General features: G+C 51.3%; 1 protein-coding gene across 1 annotated transcript in view; it reads left to right on the forward strand.

Moving 5' to 3' along the window:
* Positions 1–3,998: 3,998 nt before the first annotated feature.
* CTBP2 (C-terminal binding protein 2) overlaps positions 3,999–19,174 on the forward strand; it is a 107,843-nt gene continuing 92,667 nt past the window's right edge. Inside the window, exon 1 of the mRNA XM_052676844.1 lies at positions 3,999–4,233. The gene's annotated coding sequence lies outside the window, so the exon portion shown is untranslated. The remainder of the gene's footprint in view (positions 4,234–19,174) is intronic.

The following is a 19,174-nucleotide window of genomic DNA, read 5'->3' on the forward strand; positions in this document are numbered from 1 at the left end:
CAATGCTGAATTCAGCATTGCAGCAGAGCAGAGGCAATGCTATCGCCTCCTTCCAATCACTGATTCAATTCAAGAGTTCTCAGCATGCCATTTCTTTTCTTTCTCAATGGGAATAAATTCACCGAGAAGGGATAACACCAACACGTTATGAAAAGCATCAGCCACCCCCTGCATTGTGCAACTCTGTGAAAATCAGTCAAAATCTGTTTAATTTAATGTCTTAGAAGTACGATAGCGAGGCCGTGGTTACTCTAGAAAACAACTGCTACCATTACAAACAACACACGACCGAATTCTATACTATCTTAAAGTCTCCTGTACAGTGTGTGGCTCTCACAGTGATTCTTCCTGCAGCTGATGATATTGGGATGCTCCAAGCCTACTTGGTACACGGCAAGGAAACTTCTCCCAGCCCTACAGACCCAGCAAAGCACAGGTCTCCCAGACCCAGCCCCAGCAGGGACACACACAGATCCCCTGGCATGGGGAGCTGCCAGAACCCAGCCCCAGCCTCACTGACCCCACAGCTCCTTCCCACTGTCAGCACGTGGCATCGCACAGCCAAACCACAGAGCTGGGTAGGGGAACTGATCCAGCCATAAATCACTTTGTTGGGTTTTTTTTCCTCTCTTTTTTTCTTCTCCCCCCCCCCATTTTCTTTCCCTGGGCTCCATGCTCAGCTGGAGCCATTCACCTTGCAGCTGCACAAGCACTCTGTTGGCCCAAAGCAGCTCTGCTTCTGGGTGCTCGTGAGCACAGGGCTGCAAAGCTGCTGTGTTTCAGTGGGGTTGGGTTAGAAATTAAGAAAAATAAAATTAAGAGCTGTGCAAACACTGCACGAGCCACAAGCACAAAGCATTCTGTGGCCTTTTGCAGTTAGTGGGTTCTGCCAGTGCCATCCTTTGCATTGGATGACCCCCTCGTGGCACATCACGCACAAAGGGTCCCCATTCCATCTCAAAACTAAACTCAACTAAAAACATGAAAAGAGGAATAAGAAGTAAAATGAACCAGTTCGTTTCTCAAGGCTCCAGATGTACCTGCAGCACATTCTGTAAGGACAATTCCATAGTCCAGCTTATTACATGGACAGTTACACCTAAACCATTGGCTTGAGTTTCTAGATGAAGAGAACTGGTAGGAAACCAACATTTGCTGCCACGATAAGTGGGCTCCTTCTTAGGCAGAGCTGATCATTTTAATATGACCTTCTGTAGACAACCCAGCATACCTGTCCGAAAGCAGCTAGGTTGTAAAACCTGTAAGACACACCATGGGCTATTGGAAGTGATGCTGGATGTGTGGCATTCCTCAGTGCATGCACTGCCCTTGTCACGACCCGGTGCAGGGTCCTGGCAGGGGTTGTTCTGCCTGTTCCCACCCAGCAGTGGAATAACTGCATCTGTTCAGATCCCCAGACCCTCGCCCTAAATCTGCAGAGCTGCACATGCTTGAATTTCTGCACAGAGCCATCCAGCTGAAGTCCATCCAACTCCTCGCGCTACGTAAGCTCAAGTGGGAGCAGCATCAAGGCCCCTGTTTGCATCTGTAAATCAGCCTCTTCAAGAAAACCAGCTTGCAGTTTTTTTCTTTAAGTTTTTTTTTTTTTTTTTTGCAAGGTTTGGGAAGCCTGAGTGCTACAGGAGGTGCTGCTCTGAGCACTGTGCTGTGCCAGCAAAATGTGGAGCGAAGCGCAACTGTGCTCCTGGCTGATGGAGCACCTGGTGCAGCTTCTGGGGGTTGGCAGGTGGGGCAGGAAGCCAAATCTGGACATCAAGGCTTTTGCAGACAGAGGGCTGTGGGTTTTCTGCTCCGTTACAACAAGCAGGTACGTGATAGCACTGGACCTGATGTGAGCAGAGGTGTTTTGGCCAGCAAAGTGAGCCTGGAAAAGGGACACCAGTTAAAGCATGCACCCCAAATGAGCTCCTTCCATCAAATGGGCTCACCAGAGGTGCCTTGGGAAAGTTTGTTCAGGTTCACAAAACTGATGCTGAAAGGGCTTCTTCCCCCTTCCTCCTCCATGCAGCTCCCAGCAGGGCTCTGGGAAGGCGGTGTGCAGCTGCACATGGGCTGTGTTCTGCACAGTCGGGCTGCCAGAGCAGCTCAGGCACCTCCAGGGCTGGGCAGCCACGGGATGGACGTTCCTATAGTTGCCATCTGAAGTTCAATACCCAGTGCTTCAGTCCCTCTAAACCCACCACGTCCTCCTTCCCAGTGTCTAATGATGGTTATTTTGCTCTTATCGATGAACATTCAGTCACAATCCACACAGTTTGAGGAAAAATCACAGAACAGTTTGAGTTGGAAGGGACCTTCAAAGACCAGCTGGTCCCACTCGCTCACAATAAGCAGGGACACCCACAGCTCCATCAGTGCTCAGAGCCCATTCCCTGACCTTGGGTGTCTGCAGGGACGGGCACCACCAGCTCTCTGAGCAGCCCATTCCAAATCAAAGGCACCCCATCTGAAGACATTCACTCCAGAGCTTTCTCTTCCACAACCTGCAGCTTAATTGCTCCAGTAATGAAATCATTACTTGCTGTTTGGCCTTAGTGTATGCCACTTAATATGGTTGCACCCTGAACTCAGTGCTGTTTACTAGGAGCAGTCACTGCTTCTCAGTCCCACACCTCCATCCATGACACTGCCAGTGTTTTGCCAGCAGACCCAAGCTGGGCAAAGCTGTGACGGGCTCAAAACAAAGCAGAAGTACTGTGCACAGCCCCAGCTCCACCTGCAATACCTGACAGCGATGGTGCTAATGATGGAAACCTAAGACTAATGATGGAAACTGAAGAAATTCTGAGATTTTTAAATAATACAGAGAAGGCAGCTTCACAGAGCCACTCAGCAGCAGGTGCAAATGATGGATGTGGTGCAAACACCCAGCAAGGACCCAACACGTGCTTATGAACACCGAGATCTTCAGATCCTCACCATGTAATTTCACAGACAAAACAGTGGAGCTTGCTTATTAATTTTGATGGACAATTGATCTGGTTCGAGGGGTTTCTTTGACTAGAAAAGGAGCGTGCTTTTCTGCAGGCTGATTGAGAAGCACAGAACGCATCTAAGGCAGAAGGCTCCATGATTAGGCAACAAAAAGATCGGATCACCACCTGCCCACATTCGTGTGATAAGCAGATGAACAATGTCTGTCAAAACATTAATTCCCCAATCTATGGCTGGGGGGGGGGAGGAGGGAAGCACACACAACACAAACACACCCCTGTGCCCATTGGCTCTGTTCTATCACGGCCCATCACTGGGTGCGCGGTGGGCACGTGTGGCTGCCCCTCCATCCTTTGGCTGTTCCTGGTGGCCTTTATTCCCCACCCACCCATCCGTCCATCCATCCCAAACTGCTGGCGCTGCACACGGGGCGATGCTGAGGGCGTTGGACCACGCGGGCAGCATACAAAGAGAGCGCCGGGGCCGCGCTGGGTGCCCCCCGGCCCGGGGCAGCGCTGGGACCGAGCGGTGCGGAGCTCCCGCGGGAGGCGGAACAAAGGCGGCCGGCGCCGGGCGCAACAGGCGCGGAACCCCGCGGAGCTCCGGGGGCGGCGCGGATCCCCCCCCGCTCCTCCAGGCGGCTCCCACCCCCCTCTCTCGCTGCGTCTGTTTGTACTTTAGCTGATCCACTAATCCCTCGAGAGAGCCTATTTGTAGTGAAGAGTATCTATAGGGGGCGAGGCTGGTCCATGTGGGTTTGTGTCATTGGTTTGCGAGGAGAGACCCCGCCTATTGCCAAAAAAAAAAAAAAAAAAAAAAAAAAAGCAAAGAAAAAAAAAGGAAAAAAAAAAAAAAAAAGAAAAGCAGCGAGAGCCCCTACCTCTGCCTGCCTGCGCGCACCCAGCGAGGAGCGCTCCGCCCAGCGCCGCCCGGGCACTTTTTCGCTTGGAAAAAAAAAAAGAAGAAAAAAAAAAAGGAAAAAAGCCGCCGACCCTCCCCCAAGTTGCAGTTCGCATCCTCCCGATCCTCCCGATCCTCCCGCTGCCGCTGGGCGCCGCGCCGGGCTCCGCTGCCCCCGTCCGCTCCCGGCGCGGCGGCGGCGGGCGGAGCGGCGCGGGGGGAGGCTTAAGTTTTTGTGCGGGGCTCGCGGCTGGCACTGAAGGTGGATCTCCGGCAGCGCAGCCCGGCGGCGGCGGAGGCGGGCAGGGATGCGGCGCTGAGGCGGTGCGGTGCGCTGCGGGGCTGCCGGCGGCCGGGCCGGGCCGAGCCGGGCGGCAGGTAAGCGCTGCGGGCACGGCCGCGGGGCGGGGGGGAAAGCAGCGCTCCGGCCGCGTCCCCGCGACCTCCTCTCCGCCGGGCCGAGCTCGGGGCCGTTCCCGCGGAGCCGCCGCCCGTCCGGCACGGCCCGGCCCTCGTTCCGCGGCCCCGCGGCGGGGTGAAGCCGAGTCTTTTGTTGTGCCGGGCCCGCATTGTTTACCGGGGGCCGAGCGGCGCGGAGCGCATCTGCGGCAGGGCGGAAAGTTTGGGCGCGGGGAGCGGGCGGGGGGACGGAACGGAACGGAGCCCTGCGTGCGTGTGGCGGAACGGCGGCACAGCTCCGCGCTCCGCTTCGCCCTCGCATTTCCCATTTATTTTTCTTTCTTTCTTTCTTTTTTTTAATATTCATTTTCGCTTTTTTTTTTTTTATTTTTCAATTTCTGATATTTTTTCCTTTTTTTTTTTTTTTTTAATCTCGCTGCTTTTAATTCTGTACCCTTTCGCCGTGCTGACCGTTTTATTCACTCACTTTATTCTTTTTTATTATTTCATTATTTCATTTTACCTCTCGGTGCGCGCTTTCCCCATTGCTCCCATCTTAATTTATTTCCTTCCACCTCCCCCTCCTCTTCCCTTCTCCCCCCCCTCGCCCCCTCCAACCCCCCCGTCCCCTCCAACCCCCCCGTACTTCCCGTTGGCAGCACGCTGGCTGCTCGGTGCCCGCAGGCAGCGCCGGGCACTGCGTGGCCGCGCCTCTCCCCGCTCTCAGCTCCCATCCCTTATAGGAGCGGCACCCCGGCCGCAGCCCCCCGCCCACCCCCCCGGCTCCCTCGGGATTACCGCTCCGAGCCGCGGCTTTGCACAAAAAAACTTCCTGCGAGGGGGGAGCTCAGCCTTTGTGCGGCCCCGGGGCGAAGCAGAGCTGCGGGGAGCGGGTCCGGGAGTGCGAGATGGAGAGCTCCAAGTGGGAGAAGTGCTCGCTGCCCTCCAGACGCTCGGCGCTTCCCGTGCGTTGCGCGCCGCGGTTGTCCGGAGCTCTAATTGTAGCGCTGTAATCATTTCCACTTGATTAAGTGTACCGTGGGCACGGCGCTGAAACCCCCACGGCTGCGGCACGGGGGATGCGTGGCGTGACGTTTTAATCCCGTGCCTTGGAAGCTATGAGAAAAGCAGGAGGAACGCGAGCCGGGCATAAAGAACTGTTGTTTTGTACAGATGGTGGCTCGGTGCCGCGAGTGGGACCGCGCCGACTGCCCGGATCGGGGGAAAAAGGCACATAGTTTGGAGTTTGTTTAAACGGAGCCAATGGAATAATGCCGGCCGAGATGCCGGGTGACAAAATGCTTTTGTTCCCGTTTGCGGCGGTGCGTGAGGGCGCAGACCTGCTTTAGCATTCCTTGAAGGTCTCTTTAGCGAGGAAAATTGGAGATGGTCTCATTATGGGGGAGTGTGTGCGGAATGCTATGAGGTCTTTATGGATTCAGAGGTGATTGTTGAGTCGCAGACGTTTCAATTACACATCTGGTAGTAAAAAAAATAATAATACTTACTTGTGGCTGTGTGCTCTGTGCTTTCCACGAGGGTGGTTTGTCCCCGTGCTTCGGGGTGAGTTTGTCCACAGGGCTCGGAGCTGAGATGGTGTTGTTTGCATGGCAAAACTTTGTGCTGCTGCAAAAGCGGTGGTGTGTGGAACATTGGGGATGGGAAGTGGGGCGGTGTGAGCAGCAGGCTGTGAGCAATGGGCTGTGCCTTGCAGAGCTGCTTGTGTCCGGGTATGGGGCACAACTGGGAGCATCCAGCCGGGCCCACAGCTGTAACCATAGAGCTGCAGCCCCGCTGTGCCCCAACACAGAGCTGGAAGGCACAGCTGCACCCCTCTGCTCCTCTCGCTTCCCCAAACAGGAAAATGCTTAAAGCAGTTTCCCAGTAGTGAAAAGTGCCATCTGTAACGCTGTCGGCTCGGTGCGTCACCGGGTTCCAGTGCTCACCATCCTCCTGGTGGGGAGGACATCGGCCTTGGAGAGCAGTGTGAGGGATGGGTTGGGAGCAGTGCATGCAAACCTTCAGCTGGGAGATCCTGTGTGCTGTCAGCTGGCTGCGGTGCAGGCGGAGCTGCTGGAGCTCTGCTGGCTCTGGGATGCACACAGTGAACTAAAGTTGGGGCTGCGCCTGCCCAGAGTTTGGAGAAAAGTGGGTGAATTCCCACTGGAAGTGCACAGGTTGTTCTCTGAGTGCTGCTTCGAGCTGTGAGGATGGGAAGTGGCTTCGTGTTGAAGCAGAAGAAACGGGAAAGCTCCTCTGAAAGCAGCACCGCTGATGATCTGTGAGCGTTTTGTTAAAATCTGCTGTCATACAAAGTCTGATAGGTGTCACATTTACTCTTTGCAGAGGATGCAGTGAGGATTCCCTGGCTCTGTGTTCTGGCTGGGGATGGGGGGGGGGTGAGAACAGAGCACAGCTGCTATGAGGAGCTCCTCAGATCACAGCGGTTGCACCTGCAGTAGAAGTTTGGGGCTTTCAGCACACAGAGCTGCTGCAGCCCCCCGTACTCAACTCACCCACACTGTGACCCGGCACACTGCCTGGGGCTGAGGGCTCGCCCCACTCCAGGGGTGCTGGTTCCCTTGTGCGCCTCTCACCCCTGTGCCCCCTCCTTGTGCCCCCCCGTGTTTGGGTTTTGTTCCTTCTGACCATGAAAATAGAGACCAGTTGTAGGTGTAAGGATGAATAACAGCATGCGCGTCCCTTGCCTGCTGAGGGTGGGGATGCCAAACTTTGCAGCACTCTCTGCTTTTGCTCACCCACCCCTATGAGCAGCTCCAGCCCTTGGCACCTCCAGCCCACACCAGGAGTGCCCTGCTGACATCTGCTGTGATGTCAGCAGAAGTTTTTGGTTGCTGCTGCTGTTAATTCAGTGATCGATGCCGCTTCCCCAGCATGCCCCCATCTGCACCCTGTGCATTGATGGTGTAGGAGCCAGGAGTTGTTTCCATGGGATTAACCGTCTGCTCTTTAATTATTATTATTATTATTTTCCTATTTGGGCTGTTAATCCTGGGTGGATGTTGTGTTTGGGCAGCGGGGGGCTGAGATGGCAAAGGGAGAGCGGAGCCTTTCCCAGAGCAGAGGTGCCGGACAGGAAGAGCAGTGGGAACCTTCTGGGAAACTTGGTGTGTTTGTTTTGTTTTTTTCCTCTGGGTTGTGTTATTGGTAACATCCATGGGATTAAAACCCCAACAGCTGGAACAGCAGGAGGGGAAAAACGCACGATGGGGAGAGGCGGTGTAACTCTACATCCACATCCATGCGTCCCCCCACCAAGGGTGGGTGCAGGGGGAAGTGTGGGGAAAGCCACGTCTGCCAGAAGAAGGAGGGTTCCTTTCCATCACAGCAGAATATCTCTGGCAGCACGTGGTGATGCCAAAGCCTGCTTTCTGTCTGGAGGTTGGCTTTGGGTAGTTCTGCCTCGCTCTTCAGATGCGCCGTGGTCTGGGTGGATCTTGGCACGGGTGAGAGCAAGCGCTGCTCTGGGACTTCACAGCAAACTGCCAATAAAAACCCAGTGAATTCAAAGAGATCAGTAGCAGGTTTTAATTATTAATGAGTTCTGCTCCTCCAGCTCTATCAGGCAGTAATTTGGTGTGTGCTTTAAGCCAACAAAACCCAGCAGTCCTACTGCAAGCAGCTCCCTTCTGGGCTTTCTTACTCATCGTTTTGCATGGGGCACAAAGGATTGGAGTGCTGGAAGTTGCACTTAAGTTGTGGCACTCAGTGAGTCTCTGGGTGAAACTGTTTCAGTTCAGTGCATGGGAAAAAAAATTTGCCAGCTTTTGTGATATGAAGTTGCCTGCAGTTTCGTGATCATAGAGAATCGTAGAATCACTCAGGTTGGAAAAGACCTTGAAGATCATCGAGTCCAACCACAATCTAACCAAACTACCCTTATAACCCTCCGCTAAGTCACGTCCCTGAGCACCACATCCAAATGGTTTTTAAGCACATCCAGGGATGGTGACTCAACCACCTCCCTGTGCAGCCCATTCCAGTGCTTAACAACCCCTTCTGTAAGGAAGTTTTCCTGATATCCAATCTAAACTCAACCTGGCGAAACTTAAACTTAAGGCCATTTCCTTTTGTGCAGTGAGTGACTTGGGGCAAGCTTCAAACTGAGGGTTAAGGGCTCCATGAGGAGCATAGCAGAGTACCAGTGCTGATTTCAGCTTTGCCCCTTGGCAGCAACGATAACAGGTTTTCTCAGGTGAAATACCTGTGCTGCCCACCGGTCCCAGAAGGAAGCAGGGCTCTGTGTTCAGGAGGGGCTGTGCAGCGTGCTGGGCTCAGCTGCTGTGCGGGATGCGGAGCGGCAGCAGCCCTCAGGGGGCAGCAGGGTGGTGTTCCAGGGTTGTGGTTAGCCAAAAGTTCAATCCATTCTTTGCCTTTGTACTTTCTCAGCATCGTTGTGTGCAGGTTCCTGCCCCACCTGTGCTTGTTTCCAAAGGATTTCACCCAAAGGAATGGGTGGTGATGGGCAGGAGCCAGAGTGTGGTGGGGGAGGTAAAGGAGTGCAGGGAGAAGCTGTTGCCGGTAGTGATGAGAACAACAAACAGCTTCTCTAACACATCAGCTGTGGAACTAGGTTATGGGATGAGGTTGGTGGAAAAGACCCAAATATTACCTTTTGTTGATGGGTGATATGTGTAATCCCGTTATGTCCCTGCTACAAGTGAATGCTGAACAGCAGCTGGAGCTCAGTAAGAGGGCTCTGGAAGCAGGGATGAGTGCCCATGTTCCTCCAACAGCCGGAGCAGCGGGAGCTGCCAGCAGGCTGCAGCAGCAAGCACTGTGTGTAGGATGGGAGAGGAGAAAACAGGATGGACTGAATCATCCTGACCTCTGAGGCCAGGCACAGGGCTCACTTGGTGCCCGTGGGACCACTCTGTGACGGAGGGAAGGTCAGCGACACGCTTCATCTCTATCTGCATGAGTTTAGGGACATCAGATCCTTTGCAGTTAACTTTTTTTTTTTCCCACTTAAAGAGCTGTTGAGAAAGGTGAGCATTCTGTTCAACTGAAATTCTGAAAGAAGTTCAGCTTCCTGCAGCACTGTTGTTTTTGCTGGGGGTGAGCAGAGGAGTGACTGCGGGCTGGAGGAGATGTGTGTCCCTGTCCCCATCCCCGGTGTCCCAGGACGAGTGTCCTTCTCAAAGGCCCTCAGGGTGCTGCCAGGTGAGCGACGAGGCTTTGCAGCCAGGAGTTCAGGAGCTCGATCCGCTTCACTTAGCCAGAGTGTTGGAAGGTAAATTGATTAAGGCAATTAGCGTTGTCATGGGGAAAATAAATTGAATGAAAAAGAGCTCTTGGGTCTAGCAGGTGGAGTTTTAACAAGATCCAATAGCTGGAAGGTGGAGCGAGAGGAGGGCTGGAATTAAGGTCCACAGCTTGCTGCTAAAGGTGACGGATGCTGGAAGGGCCCACAGAAGATGCTGGTAGTTCCTCTGCCTTTGTAAAGGCTGAATTCAGGAGCGCTCATTTATTGAAGCGACGGAAGCTTGAACAGGGATTAATTAGCAAGTTACCATGCAGTGTGCCGAACAGGGATTAATTTAGGTAAGCTGCCATGCTGTGTATTAGGCTGGAAAATCTCACTGGTTTCTTTTGGCCTCAAAATCTGTGCAATCCACGGAAGCCCACCATTTAAATAAGAGCGCCCAGGTGTTTGCAGATCCCAGGGGCTGGTGCTGTAGTTCTCCTTCAGGAGGATGGGTTGCAGAGGGGAGATCTCTGTCTGAAGGTGGAGTTCTCAGGCTGTGCCTTTTGGAGCATTGAGTCTTAGGATCACTGAGTGGTTGGGTCAGAAGGAGCCCGTGAAGGTCACCTCCTGCAATCCCCTGCAGGGGTTTTATTTCTCACTGTTTGTTTATAAATTCCCTGTGCCCATCACAGCAACGAGTATCTCCTGTGCCAGCACCATGTATATAGCGCTTAATGAAGAGGTGAGCCAGGGCCACATTAGCCCCAGCTGTGGCTGGTAGTTGGGTCAGGTGTGGGTGCATTGAGGCAGAAGGAGGAAATGAAGGAAGGTTGCTTATTTTCATTGTGTGCTTTATCTGCTTGTACAGAATGCACTCAAACTATCTCCTCTGGGTGGCTGTGGCACTTCAGGAATAAGGCCAGCCCTGGTGGCAGCCTTCTTAGTGGGGAAGCACCAATGAGAGCACAAACAACTGATCAAAACAGGTCAAAGCCAGGTTTGGCAAGCAATTATGCACTGCTCGTGTTGTGCTGGAACGCAGCAGTGTGTTTGCATGCAGTTTTGTTGTAGAGACCAAGCACACAAGGAAGCAGAGCTCAAAGGGCTTCAAGTTATGGTTTATGTGATGCACGGTTGTTTCTATTAGGATGAAGGTGGGAGGATCTGGGGGTTCTGCCATGTTTTGTGTGTGCAGTGTGGTTCCTGCAATGTCCAGCAGTGCTCCCTTCCATCAGCGCTTCGTGCTAATGAGCACTGCTGGTAAGAATGACGAGTGCATCATCAAGCAATGAACTTAGCTTTATTTCAGGCAGGAATGTGCATGCACACGGTGCTCCACTTGCCCTCTTGGAGGTGAGTTTTCAGATGCTCCCGTCCAATTCATCCACCCGTGGCGGTGTGCCTGCATCCTGCCCGCGTTTGGCTTTGTGTGATGCAGTGTAAGCAAACCAACAGGCTGTTAATCTCATTACTCAAACAAATGAAGTAAACCTTTAAGGCACTTAAAACACGCCTGTGTGTGTCGGCCGGTGCAGAGCTGTGGGGCAGCAGCACGGAGGTGGAGGCATTGGAGCAGCCAGAGAGCTTTCTGTTGGCTTCCTATTGCTTTTGGCTCTTGGTTAGGAGCAGAAAGGACCAAACAACGTCTGTAACAGCGAGAGCACCTGGCTATTTTCACACAGATCTCTTAATGGAGATTAAACACAAAATAAAGCAGGATGCATCAACAGCGATATTCCCATAAGCAATATTGTAACTTGCAGGCAGTGTAATTATATTTTGTACACTTGCCAATTAAGCAGTAATGCTTTAGAGAAAAATTACTTTCAAGAGATGGAAGAAAAGTATCGCAGTAAATCAAATAAAATATACATGTATTAGAGTGCTTTGTGTACGCCACTGAAATTTTAAGGTTTCCTGCTGTGCTCCAGGAGCACCTCGTTGGTGTGCTGATGCTGCAGGCTTGCAGCTTTTTGGCTGGAAAGGGGCAGAGAGGTGGAAGGGTGTAATGAACCAACAGCTTTCTGGATAGCCACACGGAACTGAATGCAAAGGCACTGCTGCCCACCTGCTGGCCAGGCTCCAAGCAGGGCTCCCCAGTGCCGTCCTTGGGTAGGCTGGGTTCCTTCTGCTACTTCTGAGGAGTTTCCCCGTGATGACAACCAGCCTTTATTTTTCAGCTCGTGCACTCATTGCCTTGAAAACTCCACTGTGAGTTGCACTCATACAGAGGTGTGGGGTGGTTTATTTTCACTGCCTGGCGCTGCTGTGAGTTCACCCATGAGCCCATGGCACACCTCGTGCCATCCGTGCTCCGAGCCGCTCTCCCTCCCACCTGCCCACACCTCAGTGGTGCTATTAATTGGAGGAGAAGTAAACGAAGGTATGTTCTGAGTGTAAGGAGGTGATTATCACAACGGGGTGATCGCATTTTGGTACTTGATTTGATTTGTTAGCTGGGAGATTAGTCTAAAAGCAGAGAAGGAAATGAATGCATTGTTGACTGCAGGAAGTTACTTATGAGATTTTTCCTTATGTTTAAAGGAATTCCCCCTGTGACTTAAGTAGCAGTGCAATTTATGGCCTTTCACGTTGGATAGCTAAATAAATAAACAGAATAAAGACAGCGAGAATAAAAAGAAGTGGTGTCGGGTTTGGGGGTGTTAAGTTTCTGTTGTGGAATGCAGGAAGGGGCCGGAGCAAACAGATCAACAACAATAAGACATGGTGTATAAAAGTGGTGCGAGTGCTGGAAGGCACTGTTCAGAGCTCCTGCTCTGCTTTGAATGTCCCCAGCCTCTAAAGCCAGCCAAGCTCTCTGATCCTCCATCCGTTGATGATGGTTTTGTGAAAAAGTGGCTCCTTATGTAAAATGGAACAGCGCAGTGAGCACAGGACCCAGCTCCTGCAGGCATGGCTCCGAGCCGTTTGGGTAGGTTTCGTTTCTGGAAACCCATCCTATGGGTTTCATACTTTTTCCTTTGCAGTGATTTGTGATTGGGATTGATGCTGTCAGGGCTGATGTGGCTGGATGGGGGAATCTGGCAGGTCTTTGCCATCCGTGTTCCCTTCAACTTTCACTACGAAAGCTCAGCTCTGTAGACTGAAGGAATTTGTAGCACTGTGTTCCATCCATCAGTGAGGACGGAGACTCCCAAACCTGAGATGGTCCCATTTCAGCTCTGTTGTTGTTCCAGTGTTTGCGTATCACTGCGTATGGAAGTGATGAGGAAAGCAGAGAAACAGCCAAACTTTGAGTTCCTTACTATCCCCACAGGACTGTCAGTCGAGGAGTGCTTCCCAAGCATGAGGAATGGGAATGAAGCTGCCCTGCCTCTGCTGGCAGAAAGATGCATTTACTTGTGGGGCTTGGAAAAATGACTTGGGCCCTGAACAAGATGGAAAAGGCGCTGTGCTGTCAGGTGCTGAGTGCTCTCACCTTGGAACATGGTGCTCAACCAATCTTTCACTCCCGTTGCAGTGGAGCCTCCCGTAGTTGTGTGGGGTTGGGTTCCAAGGGGAGGGCAATGTGGTGGACGTCAGCATCTCCTGCAGTCACCCAGTGGTGTGAGCTGTAGGGAAGGCAGTAATTTTGGGGGAACAGTAGGATGGGTGCAACAGTGACTTATTTTGCATCCTTGAGAAACCTGTGAACAGCGATGCGCTCGACTGTAGCTGTATTAAACTTCAGTGGTTTTATTTAAACTGCATTTATTACACCCGTCATCAGTGTTGTATCAGCAGAGTGCATTGGAAGAGCTCGACCCTCAGTAGATCCATAAAATGAAGGGTAGCCGTTCACTGGGAGATTACGCATTGATATTTATAGATCCTTCAGACTGAGAGATGATTCTTTCTCCATTCCAGTGTGTGTGAAGATGTTTTGTCAAGCAGCACCGCCAGCACACTGCAGCATCAGAGCTTGGGAATAGTGCTGACTGAGGGGAGCTGCAGCCATCATTCAGCGTGAGGATGGCTGTGTTAAGGCAGTAGGGCAGCGGAGCCATGCTTCAGCAGGCTGGGGAAGCTCGCAGAGGTCTTGAGCCTGTTGTGGCGGGTGATTGAGGGAAGGATGAGGCAGGGGGCAGCTCGGTTTGTTGGCCCTGGAGGCTGGATTCACATGGTGGAGGGGAGCGGGCAGGTGTGAGCAGGAGGGGAGAGCATCATTTGGCTCCTGCAGCCCTCAGGGTGCTGGGATGGCCGTGCTGTGCTCCGTCCTTCATTGCATTGCGTTCATTTATGGCCAGATAACAAATGTCTTGTACAAATCTGCCTCAAAATGCTGATTGCTGTCCTGGCTGTTTTCGGGCAGGCTTCACTGTTTGCAGTGTGCTCAGCACTGACCACTGCAGCAGGTGGGTCTGTGTCCCCATTGCCTGCCACTGACATGCTTTCTGCAGTGCTAATGCTCCCATCAGTAATTTCTTGGTGCTAAGTACAGAGTGTGAGCTGTAAGTAAGCCCGTATTGGTAGTGATCGTGATTGATGTTGCGATGGCCGTGCTATAATTTGCTGTGTTATGCACCAGAAAGTTGAGAGCATTAGGATAAAGTCTTTCAATAACGTGCGACAAATTCTCATCATCAAGGAGCAGCCGTTGTATACATTCTGTTGAGTAATTATAGAGTACAAAGAAGATTTGATATAGGAGCTGTGGCTTAATCTCCTGCACTTCATTACATTTTCCCCGTGGTGGTAGCGAGGAATGGGAGGTATATTTTATTTTCCAATTTGAGTATGCTTGCTCAGGATGGCCTCGCTCTTAATGTTGCTTCACGGGGGAGAATTTACAGTGGGGGTTTCCATTAACGCTAATGAGAGTTATGCCCATGCAATTCACTGGCCTGGTGACAGGGGAGGAGAAAGAATAAATAAATTCTGTGCCTTCTGAAGAAATAAGATGACCCTAAAATGTCCAGTGTGTCAGCAGGGAGTGACCGAGAGCAGGAGCTGCAGTGGTTGCTGCTCTTTAACATCCACTGGTAGCTGAGAGGGTTTTCCACTGTTCCTCTGTTCTTTGAACAAAGAGGAAAAGGGGGTAAAATGTATTTTAATTGGGAGGAGTGGGACAAGGGGGAATGGTTTTAAACTGAGACAGGAGAGGTTTGGATTGGATATTAGGAGGAAGTTTTTCAGCCAGAGGGTGGTGAGGCACTGGCACAGGTTGCCCAAGGAGGCTGTGGATGCCCCATCCCTGCAGGCATTCGAGGCCAGGCTGGATGTGGCTCTGGGCAGCCTGGGCTGCTGGTTGGTGACCTGCACACAGCAGGGGGTTGGAACTGGATGAGCATTGTGGGCCTTTGCAACCCAGGGCATGCTGTGGTTCTTTGAATAAGCGACCTCAGGACAGATGCTGTGATTGTAAAGCAAAGCATACAGGTCGCTAACATGAAGTTGTCTGAAATGGGTTGCAGTAGGTTTTTCTTCAGGCTTGTGATTAACACACTCTTCCATTTAAAGCCATTAGGTGCAGTTCCGTGCTTGATTTAAAGTAAGTGCAGTTCATATTTTGGGTTATAAATCTCAGCCGTGCAGTAAGGAATCATCCAAAAGTGCAATCCCTGGTGTAAGACAAGCTCGGGTTCCTGCTGGTCTCCCTGCAAAGCAGGGCAGGCTCTCTCCCTCAGCCGGGCTCTGCTGGTTGTGTGGTGGAATTAGAGCGAGCGCGGCGTTCATGTGAGCTGTTGTGACACATCTTTTGTACGGGAGCCTCTCGGAAGGGAGCGCGGAGAGGGCTATACTTAATCAGTATAAATGTCAGTAGCATATTTTAATAAATTCTTGATTTTGCTTGGACTGTTTGCAATTGCATATTTAAAAGGAATCTGCCATCCCCTTTCGAAGGTATGTGACATTTAAAAGATCTGTAAAGAAGATTGGTTTGACAGCTTCAAATTACATTTGAAAGAGTTTTTTCCTTTCAAAACAGAAAATGAATACTTCCTATTCTAAATGTCACTGCAAAGGCATAAACATGTTTAATCAAATTATATATTTAATTTATGTAAAATGTAATTTTTTATTCATGCAAGAGGCTCACTTGTTACGTTTTTGCCATCTCCAAAGCTCTGCGAAGTTGGTGAACTGCTGAATCTCCTGAATAAATCATTGCACGGCGGTTCTTCAGATTCTTTCAGGATTAGCCCTCGGCTTACCGTTGGCTCTGCTCACTGCCAGGTCTTTGTGTTGTGGGGCGAGCTGTGATGGTGCTGGTGGGATGCTGGGCAGCTGGGCTGGTGGTGGAGGAGCACTGGAGGTTATCGCCTGCAGCACTGCTGTGGGCTGGGAGGCTGCTGACCATGGCTGATGCTCATCTCATGTTGAGCTCAAGTCTCTGCGATGGAGCTGCTGGGCCAAAACTGTGAGAGCTCTCCTGGGGAAGCAGCCTTGCATATTGGAAGGGGGGTTGAAGCTGGATGGTCGCTGTGGTCCTTTTCAACCCAGGCCGTTCTGTGGTTCTATGATTCTACATCTGACACGGCCCAGAGGGTCAGGAGCTCCCAGCAGGGCTGCTGCCGTTTCAGTGCTCCTTGTGCAAGCTCTCTGGAGTTCCCTTGGCTGCTCATCTCTGCCTCCACCACCAGCCCTCACTGCTGGAGCTGCCAGTAGCCCAGCAGTTGCACTCCGGCTGCCTTCGAGGGCAGGCTGCTTTTCAAGAAGGAACGCTGAGCACTGATGGGTGAGCCCCGAGAGGAAAAGCCTCCTTTGTGCAGACTTGTGGCATCAGGCCGTGTCACTTGGCTGGGATGGATGGGTTTCTTGGGGCTTGGGCTTTCTCGCTAAGAGAGGAGGCAACAAAAAAATGATCAATGTCAATAAAGCAAAACCAGGAAATTCAGCTCTTTCACCTTATTTCTGTTTTAGTGCCTGCAAGTTTTATGTGTTTGCTGAGCAGATACAGGTGTGGAACTTGTACTTGTCCCCAGCAAGGCCAGAAGTATTAGGTAATATCTTCCCGGGTGTGAACATAGAAGGGCTTGGCAAACCTTTGAGCATGCCCTTTCCTCGTGCATCTGTTTCAGGATGACTGGGCAGCCTGTGGAATAGCTCTGGCAGGATGCTGTCAAGGCTCTGAGAGCCAAGGAGCAGCAAAGAGCAAGATTGTGTTCCTGCAGGTTCCCTGTGCAGGAGGAAGGGAAGAGCTGCTCCTGCACGTCACTGCTCCTTGGCTCAGTCCAAGGCTGACAGTGGGGCATCTTGTGCTGACGGTGATTGAAGAGAACTGTCTTGTTTTCTGCAGTGCCTTACACAGTCCCCTCCTTTCTGTGTCTTAACTTCATCAGTGACAGTGATTAGTAATTGTGATTTAGGTACTCACCTACCAGGATGAAGCTGTGGCACCAGGAGTTAAGCAGAGTTTAGGGTACTCGCATATGTGCTGCTGGTTAGAGCTGACCCATGCTACAGTCCTTACATAAATCCACCATCTGAGTGTCAGAAGGGCTTCACATGAGGTAGGTCAAGATCTCACAGACTCCTGAAACTTCTCCTTCCCCTTCACATTCCTGTGAAGCGGGTTTGCTTGCATACATTTATTCCTGTAGGGGACAGCCAAGCCAAAGCAATTCGGGAGGGGATCTTGCATGCAAAGACCCCAACCCTGGAGCTGACCAGAATCTGCTCCATGTAGGTGTGGTGAATGTGGCGCTCTGGCCATCAGGCTCCCTTCCAGAAGAGCTCTCCTTGGGTTTTTCTGGAAGAGTTCGGATCTTTCAGCTGTGTGGTGTTGTTTTTGCTTACAGAGAGGTTGAGTGAATGAACTGATATTGACAGAGCTATAATTTAGGCAATTAGCCAGCTGACGTGTGTACTGAAAAGGACAGAGACTGTTTCCTTCCTGGTTTGCTGTTTCCTTAGGAGGGAGAATGTATCTGAACAAAGACCCACGGGAACTTGGGGGTCACAGGTAGCTAAAAGCAGTTGGAAAAGATCCCTAAGCTCATCTGGTCCAACCACCAACCCAGTGCATCTTCGTTGACCTCACAGGGTGTCTTTCCAAGCCCTCCTTACTCAGTGTGTTGGCCTGATGTTGAAATAGCACCAGAGAAAGAAGTTTATTTTCTTGCACCTGCTGGTGTAAAATCTCCCCTCCTTATCCTGACTTACTTCTGCCCTGGACTTAAAAGCACAGGCAGGCTGAAAGTGGTCAGGAGGGTTTGTCCTCCACCTTTGTGCCAAGCACCACCTGTGGCTTGAGCTGAGCAGAATAGTCTGAATCAGAGGTACAGCTTATATTTGTGTTTTATTTTTTTCTTAAGAAGGAAAGCCTTGAAAATATTCCCTGCCATATTCAAGTTCAAGCACGGTAGATTGTGCTTGAACTGTACTGGATTCTGCTGTAGCAGATTGGTGTAGAGATTGTGAAAGACAGAAAGCAGTAAACAGTGCAGATTTGCAATGTATTCCTCCTTTACGGTTTAGGGGAATGCACGATCTATAGTTTTTTTTATTATCCATTTCAGCATGAAATATACTGCAACGTTAAGTTGTATATTTCCATTGAAATATATGGCAGGAATAAAATTGCAGACAAAAAGTAACTTATTTGATGTTCCGTGTAGTTGTTGCCGTGCTGTTAAAATAACACAGTGACTGCTGAGCTGATAGGAGGCCAAGAGGATGCAGAGTCAGTGGGATTTTCTGAGGAGCCCTGCATCCCAAACTGCAAGAGCAGGGGCTGTCCTGAGCTGTCACCATCCTGAGAACTTCATTTTCTGGGTAAAAGAAGCCACCCTGCTCCTCCCCAGGGAAAATCTCCTTGCAGTGCATTTTGGCAAAGCGTAACGTTGAATATTTGTTTTCACCCTGTGTGCTCTGCTGTAGAGAGTTTAAATCTAAAATTAGAAGTAAGTGGAGGCAAACTGCAGTTAGTTAGATGAGCTAACGAGATTGCAGTAGATTGCTGTTCCGCACTGTACGCTGGCCAAACCCTTCATGTAGTGAGGTGTGGGATGGTCTCAATTGAGGCAGCCAGAATTATTTTAACTGTTACGTTATGTAATTTACCCATTAGTCCTAATTGCTGTCTCTCTCTTAAGCTTCCACTGACCCAGTGTCTACTATTAGTGGTCTCTTTTCCCTATCAGGATAAGCTCCTGCAATTGCCGTACTCGGTACAGAGCAGCCGAAATGCATCTCTCGTATCGTACAGTAGAAAATAGCTGAAGGCAAAGGCGTCAAAAATGAGCAAAACCAGCACAGCTTTTCTCAGCAGTGTGATGTATTTCAGTGCTCCTAGAATCACAGAATGGCCTGGGTTGAAAGGACCACAGTGCTCATCCAGTTCCAACCCCCTGCTGTGTGCAGGTCGCCAACCAGAAGCCCAGGCTGCCCAGAGCCACATCCAGCCTGGCCTTGAATGCCTGCAGGGATGGGGCATCCACAGCCTCCTTGGGCAACCTGTGCCAGTGCCTCACCACCCTCTGGCTGAAAAAAAGTGTTGTGCAGTTCTTCCGTGCCCCATGCATGCCTGCACCATACAGAAGCAGAACTTGTTCCCCAAAACAGCTGGAAGCCGCCATCGCCACAGCTCACCTTTGGTTGCTGGGCACCCACAGACTGCTCAAGGGTAGAGGAGGAGGTGCCTGTGTGGTGGACAGCTGAGGTTCTCAGGTTGTATCTGCAGCCCAGCTTGCATGTTGCAGCAGGCTCTCAGAGCCGTGCACAGTGACCCATCCCTGCTCCTGGGGACGTCAGCGTGAGGCTCAGCCC

Source organism: Tympanuchus pallidicinctus, unplaced genomic scaffold (assembly GCF_026119805.1).
Source record: "Tympanuchus pallidicinctus isolate F22 unplaced genomic scaffold, pur_lepc_1.0 scaffold16, whole genome shotgun sequence".
NCBI classification, from domain to species: domain Eukaryota; kingdom Metazoa; phylum Chordata; class Aves; order Galliformes; family Phasianidae; genus Tympanuchus; species Tympanuchus pallidicinctus.